This window comes from Protopterus annectens, chromosome 14.part0 (genome assembly GCF_019279795.1).
Source record: "Protopterus annectens isolate FY-2018-M chromosome 14.part0, PAN1.0, whole genome shotgun sequence".
In the NCBI taxonomy this organism is placed as follows: Eukaryota; Metazoa; Chordata; order Ceratodontiformes; family Protopteridae; genus Protopterus; species Protopterus annectens.
Window position 1 is genome coordinate 26159350 of NC_056748.1, and position 27901 is coordinate 26187250.

Consider the following 27901-nt stretch of genomic DNA (forward strand, 5'->3'; position numbering starts at 1 on the left):
GGCAACTGGGGGAGGAAGGGTGAATGGTCTGCCCAGAAATAAGTTGTTGGACTGAATCCACCAACAAATATGACGTTTGCAGACTGGAGTGAGTCTCATGGGAAATGAAGGGGCGGATAAAGCAAGGATCACTTAAGGATTTGTATAAAGAATTGTGCTAGAGGGACTAAAAGAAGTATGGAAGCTAACATCGACCCAAGAGCTTGTAATACTAATCTTGCTGGCAGAGACAGGTGAGATAGTATTGACCAAACCTGATGCGTCAAAGATGTGATGGAGAGGTAAGGATGCCACCGCAGTTGTAGTATTCAAGAGAGTCCATATCAATTCCTGGGTCTGCACCTGGACTAGGTTTGAACTGTCATGGTTTATTGGGATGCCTAAATTGTTGGAAACCTGGAGCAAATAGTCCATGGCTTGTAAAAGTTGATGCTTGGATGGGGTGGTGAGGAGCCAATCACTGAGATATGGAAACACATGAAATCCCTTGAGTCTCAAGTGAGCTGCCCTGACTGCCATGTATTTGGTAAACACCCTGGGGGCCTGTGGTAAGTCCAAAGGGCAGTGCTCTGAATTGGTAATGACTGGCTCCCACTCGAAAACATAGATTTCTCCTGGATAGCTTGTCTATTTTATGTGACAGTGAGCATCCTACAGATCTACAGAGCACATCTAATCATTGTCATGAAAAAGTAGTAGGATGGACTTAACTGTAAGCATAATGAACTTAGTCTTCTTTACATACTGGTTCAATTTTCTTACATCCAAAATGGGTCTTAGGACCCCTGTTTTCTTTGGAACTAAAAAGAAGCACGAGTAAGCTCAGAATCCTATCTGGTTGGATGGGACCTCCTGGATGTCTGTCTTCTGTAGCAGCTTTTGCATTTATTGTACTGCATCTTTCCTCTGAATGGGTGCAAAGTCAGGAAGTTTCCCCTTTGGATAGGAGGAGAAAGGGAAAATGGTATGTAATAACCTCTGGATATGACTCTGAGTACCCAAGAATTTTTTGTGATATCTGTCCAGGTGCAAAGAGAAATTACCCCAGATAGCCTCCAGAATAGGATAGTTGGGTAGGGCTTCAGGAGTGCTGACAGGGCCTATCAGAAAAAGGATCTTTGAAGCCCTGGTTCTGCGGGCCCCCTCTGCCCCTAGGGCAATGTCTTTCATTAAAATTCCCTCTTCTGCCTCTAGAGGCATTATCCCCACGCAAATTCTGGAAAGGTCCCTGAGACTTTTGGAACTACATCATTTTACCACCTTGTTGGCTTCTAGAGAAGGGTCCACTGAGGGGTAGAAAACTTGATTCCTACAGTGGACAGAGCTTTCCCTCTTGTTCGCTGTGGGTAAGAGTGTTTTTAACTGATGGCCTGAACAAGGAAATGCCATCAAAGGGGGCACTGACCAAAGGACCCCTTGAAACACTTCACAAAATTGCATGGCCGCATCCACGCATGTCTCCTTATAGCTATGCCTGAAACGATTGCTTGTGGAGTTACCTTCCACTGCATGGGAGATCAACCTTAAAGATGCGTTAGAAATGGACAGCAGAGTGGCCAGCTGACAAGAAGTCTTTTTGATATCTGCAGACATGGAGTCCAAGACGGTGCTTGATAATTCCTTAGTCAAATCTCTCTTTAGCCGAGTGAAGTGTGTTAAGTAGTTCAATGACCTCAACATGAAAGTAGTGGAGACGAACACTCGCTTTCCAAATTTGTCCATCTCTCTGGACTCTCTGTTCAGTAAATGGAGAGAAGAGCTCTGCTCAATCATCTCCTTTTTGGTGGCTGTAATTATCATAAGAAAAAGACTGCTTACTATGCTCAAGAGTGAAACCTACATCTAGCCACGATGGTGGCAAATGAGATCTGAGGTGTTGCGGATAGAAGAGAGCATTATAGGTAGAGGGAGCAGCTCAAGAGCTGGATCTGAATTCTTGTATCTACGTTCGAGTAGGATCTGAGGATCAGAACCAAACCCTACTGGTGAGGGAAAATGAAAAGGACAACATCAGATCAAGCCATTTGCTGGTACTATTGATGCAAAAGGCTTTATGCACAGAAGTCTGAAAATGCATCTCAAGCATGGAGACAAGAATGCAAATGAGACTATTAGAAGTGCTGAAATGTAATGTGCAAAATGTTGAAATTAGACTACACACTGGTGTAAAGTGTGATATATTGTCTGAAGAGACATTTAAATCACTGGGTTTACTAGGTACTGATCAAAGAGCTGTAGAAAAGAAGTTATGTAATCACCATAATGTCCCATCTGTGTTGTCCATTTTCATTCTTCTCAATCTGCGAGTTCGATTTTGATCCCCGGAACTGACTCAGCCGTTACAATAGCTCATGGGAACCAAAAACCTCTCGAGCTCATTCCTTACTTACAATGAACCTAGGTCAATTAACTCAGATTTGAGTTTGCTGATAAAAACAGACAAAAAGGCTTTCATTCAGACTATATTTAGAACTGCACAACTATACCAAAATGGCAGCAATCTATCAGTAGTCTGTTCGTCCAGAAATGGAGGAAAGGGGGTTTGAGAGTGGGAAGTTGAGGAAGAAGTACATAACTTCTTTATCTGATGCTGTCAATTTTTATTCTATCCTCAACCTGTGGGACAGAGTCTCCAGCTACCTCATATCCCAGGTGGACTCAAGGAAGAATGTTCCTAAGCAACATTGAGCCGAATGGATCTTGTCTCCAGGGTTTAGCATCTGTAATGAGTAACGAAGATGTGAGAAGCAGCCCAAGTTGCTGCTGCACAGACATCATATCCACGGAAGCTCTAGAGTGGAATACAGCTGATGTTGCTACTGCCTTGGTTGAATGGGCTTGCAAGGGTCTATGAAACCAAGTTAGGAAGAAATGAGGGGTTGGTTTTGAATGAGAGACTATGTTTGCGAAAAAACAGGTTTGGTGGTTTAGAGGATAATGCCTGAATTTCCGAGATCCTTCTAGCAGAAGTTACTGCCACTAAGAAAGTAGTTTTCCAAGACAGGAACCTGAGATCATAATCATTAGCTAGGGGATAGAGGGATTGTTTGCAACACCAAATTCAGATCCCAAGTGTACAGGAGAGAGCGTATGTTGTAACTTTAAGCATTTCAAAGTGAGGGCACATGCAAGCAGCAGTGCCACTTTGAGACAGCAGCCAAAGTGTTAACATGTACGAGTGCAGTAGTCAGTCTGTTTATAAGCTTATTTAAGGTTAAGTTATTAAGCTTCACTCCTGATGTGTTTGCATATAATACATCTGTTTGAACCAAACACAACCATTGGTCTGCTTTATCCTGACCGAATGAGCAACACCAAGGAGGAGTAGGATCTTTGTAGGATGGTTTTAAAAAAAAAAGAGTACCCCTCAAAAAAGCTTTACAACGTTTGTGAGAAGCAACTCAGCAGCCTTGGGTAACCAGTGTGAAAGCTGGATATCATTGCTAATTGGACTCTCATTGTGGAAGCCGAAGCTCCTTCATTGAAAAGTAAAGCTAAAAAGTGAAGAATATCATGAAATGGAGCCGAAAAAGGTTCAACTTTATTCTGGAGCGCCCAATCCACAAATCTCTTCCATTTACTGCTGTAAAGCTTTTGTGTAGATGGTTTATGAGAAGATAATAGAATGCACTGAACAGAGGAAGACAGCACAGGTTGTCTGGCTATTAATGGAATTGGAGAAACCAAGCTGTCAGCTTGAGATTTGGAATGTCCAGATGAAACTTTCCTGTCGGATGGGACAGATCATCTAAACTTGAATCCAGTATCCAAGGGTGTTGAAACAGGTGCCAGTAAGGAGCAATGAGGATAATTGCTTTTCAATCTGATTGCTTTCTGTAGGAAGTTGGGAATTAATGGAATTGGAGGAAAGTCCAGAGGGCCAACTGTGAACAACTGCATCCCTCATTAACTCCCCTTGTGTAAGGATCAGGGGAAAATAGCTGCGGCACTTGCTGTTTAGAGGAGAGGCAAATGGCTTGTAGCATGGCTGAATCATTCATCTTCAGAATATCATTTCTCATACTGTCTGACTGAGGGACCACTTGTGGGGTAAAATAATTCACCTGCTCAATTTGTCTGCTATCACACTGGACTTCCCCAGAACGTGCATTGCTATAAGAAAATGGTTGGATGAGATCACACTCTGAGAGTGTCTCAGCACATTGGGTACGATCTGGCTCTTCCTTGTTTGTTGATGTACTAAACTGCTGACATGTTGGCCCATTTGAACTGCAATTATACCTGAGGGGTGAGCATCTTGGAAGGCCTACAATGCTAAAAGCACTGCTTATCATCTCTAGGACACTGATGTGCAAATTGGCCTCTACTGGAAAGCATGTGTCTTGGACAGTCCTCCCCAGACCATGCCCCCCCACCCTAACTGGGAAACGTCTGTTGTCATTGTGGCCTTGGGCTTAGGGGGAATGAATGAATGGCCCTGTAAATTTTGAACCAACTGAATCCACCACGTAACATCTCTTTTGCAGATACTGGTGACTGCAATGGGCGTTGACAATGGCCGATAAAGGATGGACCATTGTGCTGCAAGCAGCCAATGTATAATTCTCAGTGAAATCTAGCCAAGACGACGAGCGTTATAGATGCTTCCATGGACCCCAGCTCCTGAAGAACTAATTGTGGTGGTACGTTGTTGCTGTTGAATCTTCATGACTTGAAAACGGATTGGCTCTAGTCTTGGTGGGGGAAGGGAGGCTATTGCGATCTTTGTGTTTAAGGAAGACCCTATGAAATCTAAGGTTTGTGTTGGTTCTACATGAGATTTTTCGTACTTTATGTTTATGTCCAGGTAAGAGCATGTTTGGAGAACAACTTTTTCTCTTGCCTTTAATGCCTGCCTGGTCATAGCAGCAATGAGCCAGTTCAAATATGAAAAAAACAGAATCCTTGTAGTATCAAGTAAGCTTCTACTACTGCCATGCACTTGGTGAACACCCTGGAGGCTGTGGTGAGGCCAAAGGGCAGTACTCTGAATTGATGAATGGCTTCCAGCCAGAAGCCCAAGAACCTTCTGGACCACATGTCCATCTTTATGTGGTAGTACGCATCCTGAAGGTCTATCGAGCACATCCAATCGTCCTTGTCCCAAAAAGGGGATAATGGACTGAACAGTGACCATCCGTAAGATGCCAAGATCCAAAATTGGTTTCCAGTCCCCTATCTTTTTTGGCACTAAAAAGAACTTTCAGTAAATTCTGGATCCTCTCTGGTCTGGTGGGACCTCTTGGATGACTTTTTCTAGCAGCTTTTGTATTTGCAGTGCAGCCTGTTTCCCTTGACTGGATGAAACATCTGGGATTTTTTTGCAAATGGATGGAGAAAGGGAAAATGGTATAATAACAGCCTCTGGAGATTATCCTCTGCACCCATGAATCTTGTGTTTTCTGTAGCCAGGCTGTCTGGTCCAGGGACCAATGACCCCCGAACTGCCCTTAGAAGAAGATAATTGAGCCTTCTTTCAGGAACACTGAAAGGGTTTACCAAAGAAGGAATCTCTGTACTCTTGGTTTTGCGGGCAACCTCTGCCACAAGGGTGGCATCTTCTGTTAGAGTTCCCCCCCCCTCTGCCCCTGGGGGAACTATCACCACGTGTGCCTTAACACCACCCTTGGGATTTTTTGAAATATATTTTCCCACTACTGCCTTGATTCTTTGAAAAGGGTTTTTGCAGAGTGGAAAAACGTACATCCACAGCAGAAAAGGTTTTCCCACTGTTTTCATACCTGGTAAATCTCTCTCTAACTTTAGGGTCAAATAAGAACATGTCGTTGAAAGAAGTCATAGATGAATGACAACTTGAAGGGTTCCACAAAACTATACAAGCTCATTCAAGCATGTCTCCTTATGGCACTGCCTGAACCCACTGCTCTAGTCATTCCTTTGGTTGTATGCGAAATGAGCCTCATGGATGAGTTAGAAATGGAGGTTAGGATGGTTAACAGAGGTAACAGACTCCCAAACCTCTTCAGAAATGGCTCCTGAGAGGGTATCTGATAGTTCATAGGTAGTTACTAGGCTATTGACCCGAAAGTCTTTATAAGCCTAGCTGTGTGTACCCAGTATAATACTAGAGAAGCCCAATATAAGGATCATGCTTAAACTAAAGATCTTAGTTAGCAATGACTGCTATCGTCTAGGAAGGTCATAGGTGAAATCCCTGGAAAGAATTTACAGTTTCCTATCCAGTCATCCAGGCTACACTTAAACAGGGTCATACAGGGGCTTTGTTTGATGTGAATTAGTGGGCTATTCCAAAGTGGCAACCTTTGAGACATATCTGTCTCTCCAGCAGGTCCTATTAATGTCACGGGCCAGGTTAAGGTCCCTGGAGTGGGTGACCCCTGTCCATCTAACTTGCGCATGTGTGCAGCATTTCCATTAGGTTTGGGTCTGAGATTGCTTTGTAGGCCAGGCATAAGTCTCCTTTAAGTAGTCTGTATCCTTCTGAGTACAGTGACAGTGTTTTCAGTCTGTCAATGTATGACGTGCTGAAAACCCTGAATTTTCTTGGTTAGAAATCTCTGAGGATTCTCAAGTTGCTGCAGGTGCCTGGTAAGGTACACACCAAAGGGAGCACCATACTCAATTATTGGCCTGATGAGGGTCGAGTACAGAGGATTATGACCTCTTTTGTTCTTGAGGCAATGCCTTTGCTAATGACGTATGTAAAGTAGAATGCTTTCCTTACCACAGCAGACATATGGTGGGCAAAGTTTAGGCTGCAGTCAACTTGCATTCCCAAGTCTCTCACTACTGAGTTCTTTAATCAAATCCCTTTGTAGTCTGGTGAACTGTGCCAAGTAGTTCAAAGACCATAAGGCAAAGGTCAATGATGCATAAACTCGCTTCCCAAATCTATCCATCGACAAGACTCCTTGTTGGATGGATAGAGGAAATTTCCTCTGCTTGTTCCTTTTTTCTGGCTACCACCATGACCATGGCATCCACAGACAAACCTTTCATCCAGAATGGCTCATCTTCAGAAGCAGTGATAATTTTATTTGGTCACCAGGGAATCGACTCAGTAGTGTCAGGGGCCTTCCATGCCCACCGACAGACCAACTCAATGAGCTCATCAGTGAGCAGAGTTAGCCAGGAAGTAGATGGGCGAGTAGCAAATGCCTGCAGGTAGATAAGATTCCTCAGACGAAGGATTGTTGGGCTTCCAATCACGTCTCTGCTTAAGGATTTTTAGGCGGTCTCCAAAGGAGATATCAGGAGGTGACTGGGATCCTTCGCCTTCCATGAAATCCGTATCTTCTGTGACAGATTCATCCGGGCAATCCAAGTGCACTTTTTCTTCCTAGGGACCTCCGCAGGGGGGGGGGGTCTGGGGAGCTGTCAGAAGAAGAGGGACCCACCTGTTGGGAAGCCTGAGGCTTTAGTACTTGCTGTCTCAGTGGAGATGGAGGTTGAGACAATGGACGAAGATAAGAGTAGGTTGCTCTGAGAGGGAAGGAACTGACTGTAGTAGACGAGGTTTTCTTCATAGCCTCAAAAGCTAATCCACTCAGGCAAGGAAAGGACCCTGGATCTAAGAGGGCAGAACTCAGAACCGTAGCCCCTCCATGCCCTGAGGAGATCTCAAGGCGCAGAGAAGACTCTGAAAAACTATGAATGGACTTGAGCCCCTCGGAACAGACAGGACAAATAGAGCTCTGAAAGGTCTCCAATTCCAAGTAAGCCAGAGAAAGTACAGTTGTGTACCTACCATAAATGTAGATGTTCTAGTGTATTCACTGTTGCAGTCATTACACTTGGGTTATCCTGCTGGCAGGCAACCCGCAGTCAGCCAGAGTTCCAAAGTCTTGGTCCGGCGTCGGTTGCTGTCGCCTCTTCCCTGACATCAGTGCACCAGGGGTATATAAGTTGCAACAGCCGCCATTTTCTTCAGTTTTTCTTGCCCCAGATGTCAGGTTCCCCCAGATAGGAAGGGTGAAAAGATAAAAATATGCCAAACAACCATACATATATAATTATACACATTTTCTTCATCTACAAGCAAATACACCACATAGGTTGTATAGAGTTGGAAAAGTACAGAATAGTCCCAGCAAAGAGGGGGATGGTGGGTGGGTAACCTGGACTGCAACAGTGAATACACTCGAACATCTACATTTATGGTAGGTACACAACTGTACTATGTTCATCGTGTTTCACTGTTGCAGTTATTAAACTTGGGTAGAATCCCAAAGCTGAGATTGGGTGGCTGGGTCTAGATTGGATTTGGCGAAGCTAACAAGTCCTGCAGAACTGCGGTGGCAAAGCCTGCTCTGGTTTTGGAGTAGAGAGGTAGGTGGTAATGCTTGGTAAAAGTGTGCACTGAACTCCAGGTTGTAGCTTCTAATATGTCTTTGGTTGGTACCCCTCAGAGGAAAGCTGCTGAAGTGGCTGCTGCTCTGATAGAATGAGGCCTAATTCCCTTAGGCAAAGATTTGCCATGTTGTGCATAACAGAAGCGGATGCAGTGTCCTATACATTTGGAGATTGTCTGCTTTGTAACAGGCTTTCCTTGTGATCCTGCAGCATATGCTACAAACAGTTGCTCAGTCTTTCCGAAAGCTTTTGTCTTGTCCAAGTAAAATTGTAGCGGCCTGTGTATATCCAAAGCGTGCAGAAGTCTTTCCCCTTTATTCTGGGGATTTGGGTAGAAAGTAGGCAAATGAATGGTTTGGTTTAAGGCCACATTGGAGACCACTTTTGGCATAAATGTTGGGTTTGTTCTAAGAGAAACCCTGTCTTGATGAAAAATGAGGAAAGGTTCCACAGCCATCAATGCCTGTAACTCTGAGACTCTTCTTGCTGAAGTTATTGCTAGAAGCAGAGCAGTTTTCCATGACAAGAATTTAGGGTCAGCTATGCTGGCTGGTTCAAATGGAGGCAGTGTTAGTTTTTCTAAAACAAAATTGAGGTCCCAAGTAGGTACTGGTGCTCTCCTAGGGGGTCTTATATTCTTTGCCCCTCTGAGGTATTGTCATAGTAGAGGATGTGAAAAAATAGAAGGATCCGCATTGTAATGAGCTGAAATGGCAGAGGCATGGATTTTAATAGATGAAAAAGATAGGCCTTTGTCCAACATCTCAGTCAAGTATTGCAAAATCTGAGGTATATTAGGGGACCAGTGGGTTGAGCCCTTGTGCCTGGTTCCAAGCACAGAATCTCTTCCATTTTTCTGCATAAGATTTCCTAGTGCTGGGCCTCCTGGCTTCCAAAATTACATCCATAACAGCTTTAGAGAGAGATGCAGTCTGAGTGGCTACATTATCTGGCATGCTGCCAGGTTTAAGGTTCTGAGTTGACTGTGCAGAATCTGATTGTTTTGCTGTATCAGCAGATGAGGGATTTGAGGTAGAGGCCAAGGTGGGCCTTGGGACAAAGTCTTTAGGATTGGGTACCAGTGCTGGCGTGGCCAAGTCTGGTGCAATCAGGATCATTTTTGGCCTCTCTTGTCTGACTTTTAGAAGCAACTTGGTGAGAAGAGGCATCGGAGGGAAGGCATAGACTGTCAGGTTTTTCCAGCTGAATGATAGAGCATCCACTTTCCATGCTTGAGAGTGATAAGTCCTTGTGCAAAATTTCTGTATTTGGCAATTGTGAGGGGAGGCAAAAAGATCTATGTCTGGGCATCCCCATTTCTTTGTTATCATGTTGAACACTTGTGGATTTAACTTCCATTCGTGAGGATCCATGAGATTTCTGCTTAGTTCGTCTTACCAGTGTATTTTTTGTTCCTGGCAGGAATTGTGCTTGTAGATGTACCTGGTAGGTCAGTGCTGTGTTCCACAAAGTCATGGCTCGTCTGCAGAGGGGGTAGGAATGTGTGCCCCCTTGCTTGTTTATGTACCACATAACTGTGGTATTCTCTGTCTTTATTAATAGTTGTCCTGGATGTATTAGGTCCTTGAAGGCTGTCAGGACATTCTGTACAGCTAGCATCTTTTTGATTGATGTGAAGATGCATTTGTTCCTTGGGCCACGTGCCCTGAATACATTTTCCTGCTATATGTGCTCCCCAGGCATAATCCGATATATCCATTGTTATTGTCTGCCTGGCTGTAGGTAAGGTGAAAGGCTGTCCCTTGTTGTGGTGACAGGCCTGGGACCACCATCAAAACTCCTATTGTAGGCAGGGGATCAAGGTTATGATTGTCTCTAGGCTGTGACAATGCTGAGACCAAACACTTTTTAGATACCACTGTAGTTTCCTCATATGCAGTTTTGCATATGGAATCAGTAGAATGCAGGATGCCATGAAACTCAGGGCCTGCAGAATTTTTCTTGCAGGGAGCTGGGTCTTTGTAGCCATCATTTGAAAGTAATGAGTCAGTTGCCTTTGTTTGTCTGGCGTGAGATAAGCCATCTGGGCAGTTGTATTTAAGCTTGCACCCAGGAATATTATCTCTTGAGAGGGCACTAGTTTTGATTTCTTTTCGTTTACTGTGTACCCTAGGCAAATTAGCAATCTTTTTACAAACGCCAGGTGCTTTAGAAGAATGTCCTTGCTCTCTGCTTGAATAAGTCAGTCGTCCAAGTAGGGATATATTTGAATTCCTTTTTGTCTGCAAAATGCAATTACTGGTGCCAGGCATTTTGTGAAGACCGTGGGCGTAGTAGATAAGCCAAAGGGCAGTGCAGAGAATTGGTAATGCATTGAGCCTGCTATAAATCTGAGGCATCTTCTGCACAATTGTCTGATTGGGACATGCAGGTATGCATCCTTAAGATCCAAAGTAACTAGCCAAGCCTCCTTGCCCAGCATGGGCAGAAGTTGTTGTAGTGTTAACATTTTGAATTTTGGTACATCCAGGAAAGTATTTAGGATTGACGGGTCCAGTATTGGTCTCCAGACTTTGTCTTTTCTGGGTACTAAGAAAAGTCTTGAGTAAACTCCTTGTCCCTGTTCTTCTTGTGGAACTTTTTGAATAGCTCCCATATCCATAAGAGCAGCAATCTGTTTTTGTGCCTCTGCCCATTGGTTTTGTGGCAGGTTTGGCATACCTTTTAGTTTTGGAAGCATGTGGAAGTGGAACCTGTACCCCTAAGAAACTATATTCAGCACCCACTGGTCTTGGGTGATCATGTGCCAATTTTTTGAGAAAAGTGCTAGCTTTCCCCCTAGGGGTGCTGTCAACTGGTAAGAGCTTGGCATTTGCAGAGGGAAGTCATTGTGACTGTTTCCTATAAGGTTGTGATTTGTCTTCTCCTCCTTTGGGGGCTGAAGCACCCCATTGTTTAGGTCTGTATCTGCCTCTTTGTGTCCTGTCTGACACTGGAAAGGACCAATTTTTTGAAGGCCAGTTTCTGCTAAATCTAGGTGGTTGAACCTGTAAGAAATCTTTCATCGTTTGCATTGACTTTGCTTTATCCTCCATTTTCTTTAACACCTCTTCTGCCTTAACACCAAACAAAGTATCATGCTGTAGTGGAGCATCCAATAATTTTACTTTAACATGGTCAGGTAAGCTTTGTTCTTTCAACCAAGCATGTCTTCGAATAACTGAGCCTGTAACTGCGGCTCTACAAGAAGCCTCTAATGAATTAAAACCACATTGCAGAGTATGCTTTCCCACTTGTTCAACTGCATGCAATAAATCCTGCATTTCTTTACTGTCAGGACTTTCTGTATTTGTAACCATTTTCTGCTTTAACAATGACATGAGATACTGTTGATATTTAAGCATGTGAAACTGACAGTTTAAAGCTCTTACAGCTAAAGTAGCAGAAGTATAAACTCCCCCCCCCCCCATCTGTCCAGAGCTCTGGAATCCCTACCTGAGGGAACAGGGTTTTTGGCAGTGGAAGCTTTAACCCCCTTTAGGACCCTGAGAAATTGTTTCTGGGTCTGCAGCGGGGTTTTTGTAAAGAAATTTATGAGAGTCATGGACCCTGTAGTATCTGTCCGGCTTTACTGGTGCAAGGGGTAAAGAATCTGGAGACAGACTGGATTCAGAACAAACAACATCTACAATATCAAGCACAGGGGGGATAGCCAGGGGCCTGTGCTGAGGCAATAAAAGGAAATCTCTGTGCCTTTTCTTGGATTCCAAGTAATCCTGGCTCTCCCAATGGAAATGCTCCCTCATGGTGTGCAGGGTTTCCCCAAAAGAATAATCCTCAGGCGGTGAGGCTGAAGGAATGGACTCCTCAGCATCAGAGTCCTCATAGGGAGGGAGAGAATAGCCCTGATCAGAAGAATCAGAGGAAATGGAAACCTGATCAGAGGAATCATAATCAGTGTCTTGCCTAGGCCTTTTGTCAGGAGGGGGATGGGAGCCCCTTATTAAAGTAATAAGGTCTTCGGCCATTTTAAGCATCTGTTTCTTTGGCATGGATGACTGTTCTGGAGAATGCTGCACTTGTTTCCTTGTCTTTAATGGTGTTTTTGACTTTGCCTTTGCTGCTGTAGTAGCCTAAATTGTAAGCTGTGAAGGTCTGAAGACACCCTCAGAAGCCGGTGCCTACTCACTGGCTCCGGACCCATCTGAGGGTATAGTTTCCGTAGGCCCAATACCTTGAGTTTCCACAGGCCTCGGGGTCACCACGTGGCTGTCGGTTACGGCCTGTGGCTCTGAGGTAGCGGGTGTCAGGGGCTGCGAAAGCGCCTCACTGAGCACCGGCGAACCGGCAACTGGCCTAGAAGAGGCTTCGTCGTCGGTTTTGGACCTTGGATGCCTGTCTTTTTCTTTGTCTTTGCGTTTTTTATACATTCCGGTCGTCGGTTGTTCCGACGGCATTATATAATTAATTCTGCGTCCAAAATAAGGTAAAGCAAAATCAAACTGTTTAATAGTGCATTTATTGAATCTAGCACAAAACTGACAACTAGTAACGTCGTGATAAGGGCCTAGGCAAGGAATGCAGTAAGAGTGAAAGTCCTTATGAGGTATTTGCTTCCCACAAGAAATACAATTATTAACTTTTACGGACATCGGTCTGGAGCAAGAAAACGTTTCCCCAACGGGGTACTTAGCTTTATTGAAGACTTCGGTTCTGAAATTCAACTTTGAAAATCTCAGGATTCGGCCGACCGGCACTTGCGAACTGCTTTTGCTTCGGGCACTGCGTGGCAAGAAAGACTGAAGAAAATGACATCGGTTGCAACTTTTATACCCCTGGTGCACTGATGTCAGGGAAGAGGCGAAAGCAACCAACGCCAGACCAAGACTTTGGAACTCGGGCCGACTGCGGGTCGCCTGCCAACAGGATAACCCAAGTGTAATGACTGCAACAGTGAAACACAATGAACATCGTGGAGCAACCAATGGGTCTGAAGATAAGGATAACTTGGGATCCGACGCAGTCAGTACCGGACAGCTCAGATCCAATGTCTCTGAAGTTTCCAATGAAGTTAGAGGAGGAAGAAAATAAAGGGCAGTTGAAAAGTGAAGTCCCTGTCCCGAAGAGGTAGGTACTGAGGTGGTCACTGTCACACCTTGTGCCCAGAGAATTTTTCCTAACCAACCTCTCCACGTCATCTTCAGTAAGACTTCTGTAAGAATGGATGTACATGACAGAGGGAGATTTGTCTCTTTCCAAAAATAGAGAAGGGAGCCTGCCTAGAAAGGGGTCCCTGGAAGGAGAGTATTTAGTTCTCAGAATGAAATGAAATTTCTGTGTCAGCACCGAAGAAAGACTTTTATCATATCCCTTCAGAGCTGAAGACAAGGCCAGATCTGAAGACATGGTTGTAGTACTCCATGGTTCCAATGAACATGCCGGAACAGAAGGTTTGGGCAATTTGGCTATCAGTTCCAAGGGAGCAGATGGAACTGACACTTTTGACTTCTTTTGGCTCGGAACCAATGAAGTCAGAGCCAAACAGCTTCCCTTCTTCACCTTTTTTGAAGCTTTAGAGGAGGAAGAAGCAGGACTAGAAATGCCCGGTTTACTTGTACGTTTTCCTTTAGATGAGGAAGTCATTCCAGATGTGGCCTCTCCAAACGAAGACGGAACCAGTCCTTTTAACATCAATTTTTTTTTTTCTCTCCACAAGCACCCAGTGACTAAATAGGTTAATAGGTAGGTACTAGGCTATCTGCCCAAAGGCATTCATAAGCCTAGCCAGAATGTGTTGGCTTTTGCTACCCCCTTAGACTAGTTCCCTGTGCCTCTGTCCAGCAAAGCCATTGAAGGGATCACTGGGGTAAACTTTCTGTTTCCCATCCACTCGTCAAGGTTTCTCTTGAAGAGGGTTAGTGAGGAGCTCTGCCTAATGTAGATTGGAATCTTGTTCCAGAGCATGGGAAGTCTCTGGAACAGGAATCTATCCCTCCAGCACGTCCTATTTATTGTTGTGGTGAGGTTTAGATCCCTGGAGCGTGTAGTTTGAGGGGATATGGTGGTCTTTAGGTGGAGCATGTCCATCAATTCTGGGTTGGACATGTCCTTGTATGCCAGGCAGAGATCACCTCTGAGTAGGCGGTATGCAACAGAGTACAGCTGGAGTTTCTTCAGTCGAGCTGCACAGGGCATCTGCTTGAGGCCAGTGATCCTCTTGGTGAGGAACTTCTGTGGTCTTTCCAGATGTTGCAGGTGTCTTGTAAGGTACATCCCAAATAGGGCATTGTACTCTATGATGGGTCTGACGAATGATGCGCAGAGGGGCCCAATGACCTCTTTTGATCTGGATGCAAACCCTTTTGTGATTAGGTGGGCCACATAGAAAGATTTTCTAACCACTGTGGCAATGTGATTATCAAAGGAGAGGTTACTATCTACTTGGGTCCCCAGATCCCTTTATTACGTCTTCTGTATTTAGGGAGCTACCACCTATGTGGTAGTTTGTGGGTACTTTGCTTTTTCCAGAGGGGATGACTATGCACTTTTTGGCATTTACCTTGAGGCCATGGTTTTGACACCAGGTATCTGTCTCAGTGAGACCCTTTTGGAGGATGTCTGTGTCAGCCGGAGAGTCAATTATAGCACCTAGTTTGCAGTCGTCTGCGAACTTGGTCAGCCATAGTCCTCCTGTGCTTGTCTGTACCTCTGAGAAGTATATGCCGAACAGGAGGGGTCCTAGGACTGAGCCCTGGGGATTGCCACTTGTAACCGGTTTAGAGTCAAACCTAGCTCCCGCAACTCTTACCATGTGGGTTCTGTCCGTGAGCCAGTTGGCAACCCATCCCGTGACGTATGGTTTTATGTTCAGGCTGGTGAGCTTGTCTATAATACCTGAGTGGGGAATGGTGTCGAAGGCCTTTGCGAGGTCTAGGTAGGTTGTGTGGACCACCTTTCCCTAGTCTACACCCTTGGTAACTGTCTCAAAAAAGTCCACCAGGTTTAGGAGGCATGATCTGCCCTTAACAAAGCTGAACTGGGTGGGGGTCCAGTGTTTGGAGGATTCCAATGTCTCTGTTAATGAGATCCATGATGATGCACTCCATAGCTTTGCAGACCAAGCTAGTCAGGCTTATAAGGCGATAGTTCCTAGGGTCCGTTGTGGCTCCACCTTTGTGGAGCGGAATAACCGTTGCTGTGCGCCACTCTGTGGGGGCACGTAGCCTGTGGAGAGGCTGAGTTTAAACAGTGTGTTTAGGTGAGGGGTTAGTTCATCTTTGAGCTCGTGTAGGACGCAGCCTGGGACACCGTCCGGTCCCACTGATGCTGTGTTTTTGGCTTTGGGGAGGGCTGTTTTAACCAGAGTGTCTGTGATTTCAGGGGCACTACATTCTTCTGATATAGTTATGGGCCCTTCTGGGGGTGAGAGGAGGGTGAAGTTTGCACTGAACCTGTCTGCCAGGATGTTGGCTATATCTGTCAGTTCAGTGTATTTTGTGCCATTCTGCACCAACTCTGAGCAGATCTGAGAATTGCCACTTAGATTTTTGACATAGCTAAAGAATGCCTTGTGGTTATCTTTGGAGTCCATGGCAATTTTTCTTTCAAAGCTAGCCTTGGATGATTTTGTGAGTGAACGTAGTTTCTTGCTGATACTGATCAGGGATGTCTTCCCTTCTTGGGGTTTTACTCTTTTCTGTACTATTTTCCTCCTTCTATTGTATAGCTTGTTTATGGCAGGGGTTCACCAGACTGGTTTCCTTTTCTTGGAGGACTGAGTCTTGGTTTTGTTTGGGATAGCACGATCCATGCATTCGTGTAGGTGCCCGCAGAGTGCATTAGTAAAGGATTTTGCAGCTTGGACAGCGTTATCCTTTAGCTTGGGGGCTTTGAAACTTCCCACCTTGGTAATAGTAATGTGAAGTTTGCTTTTGAAAAGTTTTTCATCGTGGTTTCTTTAACTGGGGTTGGTGGCGGAATGTGGATATCCAGAGTGATTAGTTTATGGTCAGATCTAACCAGCGAGGGGTTGAACACCGGTCGCCCATGTTAGTGATGACCAGGTCCAATATGTTGTCACCTCTGGTGGGGGTGTTGATCAGTTGATCCAGGGCGTTTGAGTTTATAAATTCTAGGAAATGTTGGGCAAGGGAGTTCGTACTTGAGTAGTTCTCCCAGTTAATGTTTGGGTAATTGAAATCACCCAATATCAGGGTGTTTGGTAGGACTTTTATGTTTCCCAGTGTTTCCAGGAATGTTGAGTGGGGGGTCCTGGGACATGGTGGGTGATCTGTAGCAAGCTATAATTTGAATAGCAGTTTTGCCTGTTGTTAGTTGCACGTGGATGATCTCTGAAGCATCGTGCTGTGCCTCTAACCTGGAGGTGTGGGTAACCCTTGATGAATATGGATACTCCCCCCGCCCTTTGTATTTCGATCCGGGTTTTGTGGCCGAAATGTATGGTATGAGTTGTAGTCTGGTAGTGCTGGGGTGCTCTCTGGAGCCTTAAACCAGGTTTCTGTCACTGCACATATATCAATTTTCTCCATACTGAGGAGTGCCTCGAGTGCGTGCATTTTGAGGGTTAGACTTCTGGCATTGAGCAGCATTACCTTCAGTTTTTTTGTTACTTGTGCTATTTACGGAAGTAGGTTTGTCTTTTGAGCCTTGCCTAAAAAAGGCACTATGGGGGTGGCAACAGCCTTGGCCAGTATTCGAAAGCCTAAGGGTGACAGGTGCAAGCCGTCTCTAGCGAAGCAGCGTGGCTTGTCGAGCATGTCATCCCAGGCTGACAGACACTGGATCCCCTTTGAATGGCACCAGAAGCTTAGCCAATTGTTGAAATTGATGATTTTTTCTCTATACCGTGGTATCATTCATGGTGAGGGCAGGATGCTACTCAGGTCAGGGTCATACCGGCCTGGGACACGTGATCAGAGAGCTCCTCCAGGTCTCTTTTCATGTAGTCCAAGGAGGTACGGCTCAGGTCATTCACACCAACATGGACAATGACAGTCATATTTGTACTTGTTCTGGAGTGACCTGAGTGCTTGTGTTATGTGGCGGATCCTGGCACCCGAAAGGCAGCTAACAGTAACCTTCTCCTTGTTCAGCCTAGTGAGTGAGACATCAGTGTGCCTGACTATAGAGTCACCTATTACTAGTGTGTTGGGTATGTTATTTTGCCTTAAGGGCTGTGATTGTGTGGCACACTGGTTTTGTGAAGTATGTGTTTCATGGTTTGTGTTGGGGGGTGGAGGTTGCTTGGATGTCTGCTTTGGAGGTCTCTGTTGCTTTTGCAGATTTTTATTTAGAGCCTCTGAGTATGTTTTTGTGTATTTATGTGTGTTTTTTGCCGGTGCTGGTTTCATAGGTCTGTGAGACTGGTGGTGTGATGCAAGTAATTCCCTTCTCCTCTTGACTGCCTGGTCCAGTCTTGGGTTGAGACAACTTAGCCTCCAATTTGGCTGTAGGACTTGAACCCTTCAAGAGGGAAGCTTTGCCATCATTTTTGTTGTATCTAGACCTGCTCCGATAAAAATGATATGATGAGATGGCAACAAGGCAGATTTTTCGTAGTTTACTGTAATTCCTAGGGGACAGCAGAGATGCAAGGTAGTGTCTCTCACATTCGATATTAGATGCTCAGTTTGAAAGCTGTGATAGGGGGGAAAAAAGCCCTTGTGAGGAAACGACGGCCAACAGCAGAGAAAAACACTAACTACACAACAAGTTAACTCAGTAACGATTATTAAAGAATTAAACAGAAAATAGCTATGAATTATTTAACAATATCAAGAAGAAAAATGTCTACTTAGCCAGAGCCAGTAGGAGAGCACCAGATCTTGTTTAGTGGCAAACAAGATCTGGGGAGCTCGCTTAGTGCATGATGGGATAGGGTTTTAGCCACAAGCTAGTGGAAGATCTTGAACTTTTGTACAAGTCCGAGTCGGAACCAAGGATCGGTTCCAAACCCACCATTCTAAGAATGAAGGTGAGATAGGACAACATCACATGAATACATTTGTACTGGAAAAAGAAACGGGTAAGGATTGTTTTCAAGAAGAAAGGCAAAGAAATTTAGAATTTTAGAAGAAAACAAATTGAAAAAACACTTATCTGCTCAAGAGGATATGGCACCACATTTAATTTGCGAAGCAGAAAATGAGATCTGAAGTAACTGAGACAGGTGCATTGTGGATAAGGGATGAGCTTGAGAGGATTTTTGGTTCTCAAGGGCTATTGTAGTGGCTCAGTCGGTTCCGAGGATCTGAACTAAACCTACAGGTTTTGGACAGAATGAAAATTGACAACGTCAGATCACATTATTAAAATATTCTGGCCACCGGGTGGAATTAGGTCAAAAACTGCTCAGAGGTGAATATAAAACACAAAACATTCATATTTTTTTTTCTAAAGTAGCACAAAGTTATTTTCCTAATATTTTGAACTGCATGCCTTGTGAGATGCCGAGAATGGCACAACAAATTCACAGTGGAAAATCAGTGTAAATGTACTGCCTCAACAGTCAGAAGAATCACAAACATCCAAAGCTGCTGCAATACTTTACATGACTGTGAGGTTTATGAAGTTTGCCAGGAAAGTATCAGAAAAAAAGAAAGCCTGAAGCTGTGCCACTGATGTGTGCTCCCGGAACAGTAACCGTTGTTCTTTATAGTACCAGATAATAAGGCAGGCTTGAAAACAATAAGCCATAGGAAGGTGCAGATTCCTGAAATTTGTGTTCAGTATTAAATGAACACCGAATGTATTTCAAAGAGCTGCTGCACAAGAAACTGAAGACTTGGAAGGTTTTGTAAACAAACAGTGCTCTAATGGTGTAGGATGAAAGAAAAGAGCATGACATAACTGAAGGCAAACGGGCATTACAAAGATTTCTAGGAACTGCGGTGTCTTGCAAAATGTATACATCTAATACAACGTACCCTAATAATACACTTACTGCCGGACACAGCCTGGGAATGGAGCTATGAAAAGGGAAATGTTTTGGGAAACACTTAAAAAAATTCTTTCCAGTTAGACAAACCAATATAAAATCCAGTGAAAAGCCAGTTATACTGTAAATCGATGCCAGCCAAAATGGTGTAAGAGCCATGAACCTACAAAAGAACAGACCAGCAACCCATCGGTCATCAGGACCATTTACAAATAAAACAGATATGCCCATTTGGAAAAATAAACTCTTTAGAAGTCATTTATGGATGTGATAAATTCTACGAATTTGTCAGGGTAAAAAACTTCAGGTGGAAACAGACCATAAAAGTCTTGCATAACATATTCAACCAGTCTTTCTACAAACTTCTGAAGATGTTGCTTAACTACAGAAGTATGATCTGAAAGTAAAACAGACCAGGAAAGGAAATACACACAGCAGATAGGTTGACTATATTTACTACAGAAACCAAAAGAATTTTACTGCAGCTATCAATGACCGAAGTAAAAATAAAAGAATTTCAGAGATGTTCTGACAATTACTTAGAAGTCTAGTCACTGAAAGATGCAATAACGAAAAGCTGATGTGATGATAACTCATCATTATGGAACAAAATTCTTTTTTTTTTCTTTCACGAAACAAATAAGTGCCTAAAGGTTAACAAAATACCACTTCTTGGACTACAAATGCTCGACAGGATAAAAGAATGGAATCACATCATGACATGCAGGTACTGGTGTCAGAGGAAAAAAGTCCTGACTATAACATGGGTGACTAAGTTCGACTAGCATGTTGCAGTTGCAGGCAGACTGAGTGGACCCACCAATGGGGGACGGGGGGGTTGCTGATGAAATTGAGACGAGCTAGCTACACTACGATCCCTTAGAAGATAGACAGTGAGACAAAGGGGTGGCAAGGAGAGAGATGACAGGATCAGAAAGCCACTGATGCATGAGAGCCTTTAAAGAAAGTGTGTAGAAGCATGCACTCAAGTGGAGGCATTTTGGGCCACCATTATGATGTAGTGGTTGCCATATCACTTCCTCACCCAGGGGCACAAGGGTTAGGCTATCCAAATGCTACCATTTACAACATGCCAATCACAGAGCAAAGCAGGATCATGGTAACAGCCCCTTTTCCAGGACAGCTCTTGCAAAATCCCCAAAGCAGAGCAGCAAACAGACACTGTCTGATCAAGGGTAGGCTTGGTAGCTGTCTGGATAGGCACAAAAATCACTTAAAAAAATAAATCATGGCGTAGCAATGTACAAAGAAAGAACAGCAGACACAACACAGTGACAAGGACTCTCAGCCATCTGCAATGCACGCTACAACAATAATTCAAAGAAACAACTGTTACTTTACCCAGTACCAGATCAGTCATGTCACTGAGTGTGCTATGACCTGTTCATTTCTAAGCCATATTATCTCATATATGTCACATATTAACATCTACATTCTCAACACAGTAGATACATGACACTCTTGCATTCGCCAATGACCCCCCCCCCAAAAAAAAAAAGATAATCCGACATTAAGAACTGTACAGAAGTCAGAATCGATATTCATAACTTCCAAAGCAAACTACCTGCCATACAATAGCCAATAACATCCAATCCAAATTATCTGCAACACAACTGGCACATGCAGAGAAATATCCAAACAGTAAAAAAAAATCATGAAAGACAGCTGCAGCAAAAGCTATGACCATAAACATCCTGCAGTTCTGGAATATAGAACATCCAACTTTCATCAGTTTAACTTTACGAAAAGCAAAGTACTTACTTCAACTGCATTGCTGATGCATGAAAACCAACACAACATAATGGAAATACTGTAAAGCAATGTACAGACACAAATATTACTACAAGAGAAACTGTAGAAGACTACTAGGATTTACAGGTTGGAGATAAAATACAAAAGCCATGGGAAACTTATCTGCTAGATCCTAAAACAGTTGGTAAATCAGATGAACTAAAGAGCTGTTCTTGGTTTGGCTACTTCACCTAAGCACTAGAGAGTCTGCTGCATCCAAAGCCATCTACTACCAAAAGAACAAAAATAAGTATCACTTTGTACTTCTGCTGTGTGTGTTACATTTCTTGCACTTTAGTACAGCTTCAAAGCCTGTTTCCACCACTGCTGTAGCACTTACATTGTGTCTGCTAGTTTTATAGGACTGTGGTATTTGCATTATATGGTTTCCCTGCACTTGAGCTCTAAAACCAGTATTTTTACATTAAGAGGGTTTTCTGACTGCATTCTTGTGGCAGAAGTGTGCAGTAGCAAACCTATCTGAGTTGGGGGCTGCTGGCTGAAAGCTTAGTGTGCATTTTTCTGATTGGTCTGTAAGCCTTGCTGTTGTTGTCTTTCGGCTTTTCCTGGTTAAGGGTCACCACAGCGGAATTGGCAGTAGGTTTTTACGGTGCCGAGTTGCCAGCTCGACGCCCAACCTTCAACGAAGGCACGCCCATTCACACATGTCTTTCGGAATGCCACTCAACCGTGGGGAGGACATGCAGACTCCACACAGAAGGCACTCCCTGCACTCTAGCCGGGAATCAAACGGGAGAACCTCATGCTGTGAGGATTAATGCTACTGCTGCACCACCGCGGCTTCCTGTTGTAAAACTTGTTTTTCTGACTATATACAAGCCCAGTGTTTGCACTAGGCTGCTCTCCACATAGCAGCAGTTAGCAGTGCCCTGTATAAATGCAAACACTTTTAAGTGGAAATTTCCTTTAGAATAACTATCTCTGCAACATTCCCTAGTCCCTCTACTGGTCTAAGAGTATCAGACTTGAGTGCAGAGCAGCATTGCCTTGTTGGACAGTTACAGTTCACTCTAAGTATAATACCCATTTTTCATCTGGGTGCTATCATCCCAGTCTAGTTAAATGTATCCAATCTTCTCCCTGGTTAAAGCAATAATTAAAAAAAAAAAATGAAACTATGGATAGGCATTTTGCCTCCATCTCTGTGGCCAGTCTGATGGACATGAGCATCCTGAGTCAATATAGCAATTGTCTCATGTATACTGACAACCACTTAATCATGAAATAAGCACAGTATGTGAGAGAAGCAGTTACACTGTGAAAATTGAGACAACTCTCATATACTGACAAATCAAATGACACACAGGTTCTCAGCACACATGCATCATTTCTTCACTAAATAAGGACTGACACACAAACCCACATATCCGGAGGTACTCACAAGTAACTTACCAAAACCCCAAAGGCCTCCCGTCACTGCCCTCGGAAACCACTTGCAAATAAAACCAAGACAACACTGACCACTACTCGTAAAAATACACATCACAGTGTTTCCACAAGCACGTCCATAAGGCAAACCACCACACATTCAAACATCTTGGTGATAGGAGACTCCATTGTGAGACTCACACAAACACACCCTTCACCAGGGTGGACAAAGACAGGGCTGCACCCAGTTGCCTATCAGGGGCCAGGATTCACCAGATCACACAGGAACTCAGGTCACTCGACCACAATACCTGTATGACTCATAGTCCATGTGGGTGTGAGTGACGCGAGACATAACTCACTGGAATATATGAAGGAAGACAAGATGGACTTCTCTGAGTACGCAGGTATGGGCCTTGCACTGAGCAGTATTCTACCCTTACCAAGAATGACACCACAATACAAACAAAAAATGACTGACTTCAGTAACTAAATCCAGAAGTAAGGCAAGTACTACCATGCTGTGTATGAAGCAACTTCACTTTATTAAAACAATAATAGCAGTATCATACGCGCTTTCGGGTAAATCCTTTCATCAGATGATAAAACACTAGTAAAAACAGTATCTGTTTGTACGTATCATAGTGTTGTGTTGTACTATATTAGATACTATGTTTTTACTATTGTTTTATCATCTGATGAAGGGATTTACCCGAAAGCGCTTATGATGCTGCTTTTATTGTTTTAATAAAGTGAAATTGCTTCATACGCAGCATGGTAGTACTTGCCTTACTTTTGGGTTTACTATTTGGATTTATTGTCAGTACCTTTAGTGGAGGAGTCCTAAACTTTTTGTTCTTGACTTCAATAACTGGTTTAGCTACTGGAGTCATTCGAAGGGGATCCATTGCTTGTCAGCCTGGGAAGACATGATAAACAAACCATGCTGGTTTGCCAAAGATGGCTTGCACCTGTCGCCAGTAGGCTTTTGAATACTGGCCAAGGCATTAGCCACCCTCTCAATGTGCCTTTTCATAGGCAGTGCCAAACCAACAGACCTACCAACATAATACATTCTTCTAATGCTAAGCTGAAAGTACCACTTGCTCAATGCTACGAGTCTTAACAAGAAAATGCACTCATGTTAATGTCTATGCAGTTACACAGACTTGGTTCAAGGCTGCAGAAGACACCTCAGCAGTGAACGGTTACAATGCCTCTCACACATTCAGACCACCTCCTGAAAAGGAAAAAAATGAAAGGAGGAGGTATTTACATTTACATTAAAAACAATCACTTCAAGATAGTTTAAATAGGATGACTTGCTTGAGGTACTCTATGTCCCAGCTGATCACAGACAAAATTCTCCACCATATCATCACTAGCTAAAGGTCCCCATCCATGAACCATGAAAACCACTCTGCATACCTGAAGTCTGAATCACTTACCATTCAGCCCAACACACTACTAATGGATGATTTTAATTATCCCTCCATAAACTGGATCACCAACATGCAGGCTCAGAGATTCCTGGACTTATCAATGCAGATGCTCTAGAACAGCTGGTCTGCACTCCCACTAGGGGCTCAAACAGTACTCTCAAACATTGCGGAGCACTGCACTCCCCCCCCAAAAAGAGTTAATATCTTCATTGGTAAGATCAGATCATAAATTAGTCTCCTTTGAAATAATTGTAACAGTAAAACCCCCATCAAGCCCTAAAGAATTTTTCCAGGCAAATTAATTTCTACTGAGTCATAGCATAATTTTAAAACTCCCCCTAACCCCAAAAACATGGAGACCTATGCAGAAGTATGCTTGAAAGCCCTGTACAATCACAAACAACTGCACAGAAATGGCAGTACCTGACCGAACTAAACCCAAGTTTACCCAGAAAAACAAGCTACCCTGGTGTACCCCTGGCAGAAATAGATTATACAGAAGAAGGAAGAAATTCCTGTCTAGAAGTAAATGGAAGGATGCACAACAGAGATAAAAATCCCCTCATTAGTCTCAACAGACAAATCAGAGTAAAGTCTTCAAAAGCTAAATATGATGCTAAAACAATCTCCCAAGCAGAGGATAACTACAAAGCATTTTTTTAGTTATGCCCAAAATCTTAAGGGAAGCACTCAACAATGTGCTGAGCTGGCTGTAGATGGCACTACCTAAACTCAGCCAGAAGAAAAAGCAAATCTGCAGGCCGATAAATTCAGCTCACATTTCACCCACTCATCACCACTGATAACTTCCCATGAAATACCCACTACCATTCCTTTGCCTATCATCACAAAAGAACAGGTCATCACTGCACGCTCTAAAGCTAGAAACATGGCATCAATGGGCCTTGATGGAAACCCAGGGTGCCTATTAAATAGCTTGAAACATAACCCATTCGACCCAATCAGGTCTCTGTTTAACCACAATCTCCAGGCAGATTGTGTTCCAGTAAAGTGTAGGACAGTAACAGTCATTCCTCTGCACAAGGGGGGCCATCAATGGACTTGGGAAACTACCATACCACAAGTCTGACTAGCCTCATAAGCAAGGCTACAGAAAGGAAAATTGTGAACCTGATTAATGACATACGAAATCTCCAGACTCTAGACCCAACCCAGATGAAAAACCACAAACGAAAAAAATAAAATGTAGCAACAACAAACCAGTAGACCAAAAGCTTGAAATTAATTAAAAAAGCTCTAGCATTTCAGCAAACAACTGCCTTCAAGGAGTAAAAACATTCAAATAACTGAACATTTTTATTCCTTGAAGGCAATTGTTTGCCGAAGCGCTAGAGCTTTTTCAATAAATTTCAAGCTTTTGGTCTACTGGTTTGTTGTTGCTACATTCTAGACCCAACCCAGTTCGGCTTTGTCAAGGGCAGGTCCTGCCTGCGCAATCTGGTGGACTTTGAGAAGGTCACCACAGCCATGGATGAGGGTGGGATAGTGCATACCACCTACCTTGACTTTGCCAAAGCATACGACAATGCCTCATGGGTATTACAAACCCACAAAATTGGGCATAAACCTCTGTGTCATCAGATGGATAGCCAAAAGGCTTATGAATAAAATGTGTTATTAAAATGGAAATCCACATGCAGCAAAATGCCAGTCACCAGTGGAGTACCACAGGGCTCAGTGATGGGCCCCTAATTGCTTGGGATATACTTCTCAGATGTCAAAGCAAATGCAGATGACCTTTGGCTGACCAAGTTTGCTGATGACTACAAATTGTGGGTAATCATTGACTCCCTAAATTATGATGATATCCTACAGAAAGGACGGACACAGACTAATGAATGGTGACAGAAACATGGCCTCAAACTAAATGCAAAATGCATAATAATACCCTTTGTGAAATCTAATAACCCCTGCAATTTACAGCACAGATAGCACCCAACTAAGATTGGATCTAGTGGTGAGAGATCTGGGTATTCAGACAGTAATCTGAACTATGACCACCATATGTGTCCACGGTGGTGAGGAAATCTTTCTATGTGGCTCAGCTTATAAGTACGGGCATAGCATCCATAGTTAAGGATGTCATAGTACCACTGAACTCAGCCCACTTCAGACCAAAAATTGAATACAATGTACCCTTTGATATGTACCTTGCCAGGCATCTGCAATAGCTGGGGTGTCCTCAGAGGTTTCTCACCAAAAAAATATAATATATAACCAAAATGGCATATGTGGACAATTAAAAGTCCTATCACTGCATTCATTTTCTTACTGATTACTAAGGGGTGATCTATGCGTGACATACAAGGCAGTCTCTGACAACCCTGATTGAAATGTTGCATAACTGCAAAACTAACTGCACAAGGGTTACCCCACTCCAAGGATCTAAACCTGATCTCTGACATGAACAGATCATTCCTCTGGAATAGGCTTCCTATTCCCGTGAAGTAGAGGTCTTCTCTCACAATCTTCAATCGCAATCTAGACCAATGGATGGGAAATCACAAATTCACTCCTAGGGTGGCACTCATGTCCCTTATGTATAAAAATGCAGTTTGTCAAAATTGTCAAAACCCAGCTTGCTGACCCTTGTTATCTTTCCCCTAGGGATGGAAAACTGGGTAAAATGGGCTAACGGTGCTTGAAAACAGATTGTGAGAAATGTGACAACCTAGAGTTGTAAAACAACCACAACTTGACATCAAAAAAAGTCTGTAGTGCAGTGTCAAAAGCAAGACCAGATAACGGTGCTATTAGCTACCCCAGGTATCAACAGACTACTGAAGAAACTAGACATATGGCTGCTTGAGAGGTAAACACAACACAGGGCGAAGAAGAGATGTATTTACCTGTAATTTGAATATGTTCAAAAGTATTATTTTCATGAAACTGTCCAAGACATAGTAGCACAGAATTAAATGTTGTCAGTAACCAATGCAACATGTTCATTACATATGGCTGCAGTAAACTCTGCTGAATGCACTTTTTGTTTATCTGACCATCTACTTAGAAAGGAAACTTTACATGGTGATTGCCAGCCTTTCATTCCTTGGAGAAAGGGATATGGACAGCTGTTCCACATTCGAATGCTCAAATACCCATTTCAGATGATATCTAAACTGGCGGTATGTGTCCAGGTTGTGAAGGGCGGTTTCCCCTCTGGCTTCCGGCCAACAGATAAAAGTAGGGTGATAAATGCACCTTATTTCGTAAGAGTTCAGAATGAAGTTATAGGGGTGAAATGAGGGTTGCTCTTAAGGGTCATCTGATCTTTGTGAAAGACTAAATATGGCTCCTTACATAAGAGCATGCAGCTCTGAGATGTGGCATGTAGAGGGAATGGCCACCAGAAAAAGCATTTCTTAAGCTATGGATATCAACACAAGTCAGACAATAAATTAAAATGGGAGGACAAGTCATCATCATCTTTCAGCTGTTCCCGTTAGGGGTCGGCACAGCAGATCACCTGTTTCCATTTCTTTCTGTTCTCTGCATCTTGCTCTGTCACACCACCCACCTGCATGTCCTCTCTCACCACATCCACAAACCTTATCTTAGGCCTTCCTCTTTTCCTGTTAACTGGTAGCTTCATCCTTAGCATCTTTTTCCCAATATACTCAGCATCCCACCTCAGCACATGTCCAAACCAACGTAATCTTGCCTCTCTGGCTTTGTCTCCAAACCTTCCAACCTGGGCTGACCCTCTAATATACTTATTCCTACTCCTGTCCACCCTCGTCACACCCAGTGCAAATCCTAACATCTTTAACTCTGCCACATCCAGCTCTAACTCCTGCCTTTCTGCCAGTACCACTGTCTCCAACCCATATAACATAGCTGGCCTCACTACCCTCTTGCAGACCTTCCCTTTCACTCTTACTGGTAGTAGTCTGTCACAAATCACTTCTGACACTCTTCTCCACCCACTCCATCCTGCCTATACTCTCTTCTTCACCTCTCTTCCACACTCACCATTACTCTGAAC

At 43.6% G+C, this 27901-nt stretch overlaps 1 protein-coding gene across 1 annotated transcript in view; it reads right to left on the reverse strand.

The window, feature by feature from the left end:
- FRYL (FRY like transcription coactivator) overlaps positions 1-27901 on the reverse strand; it is a 3917685-nt gene that overhangs the window by 1100742 nt on the left and 2789042 nt on the right. The gene's annotated exons all lie outside the window — the stretch shown is intronic.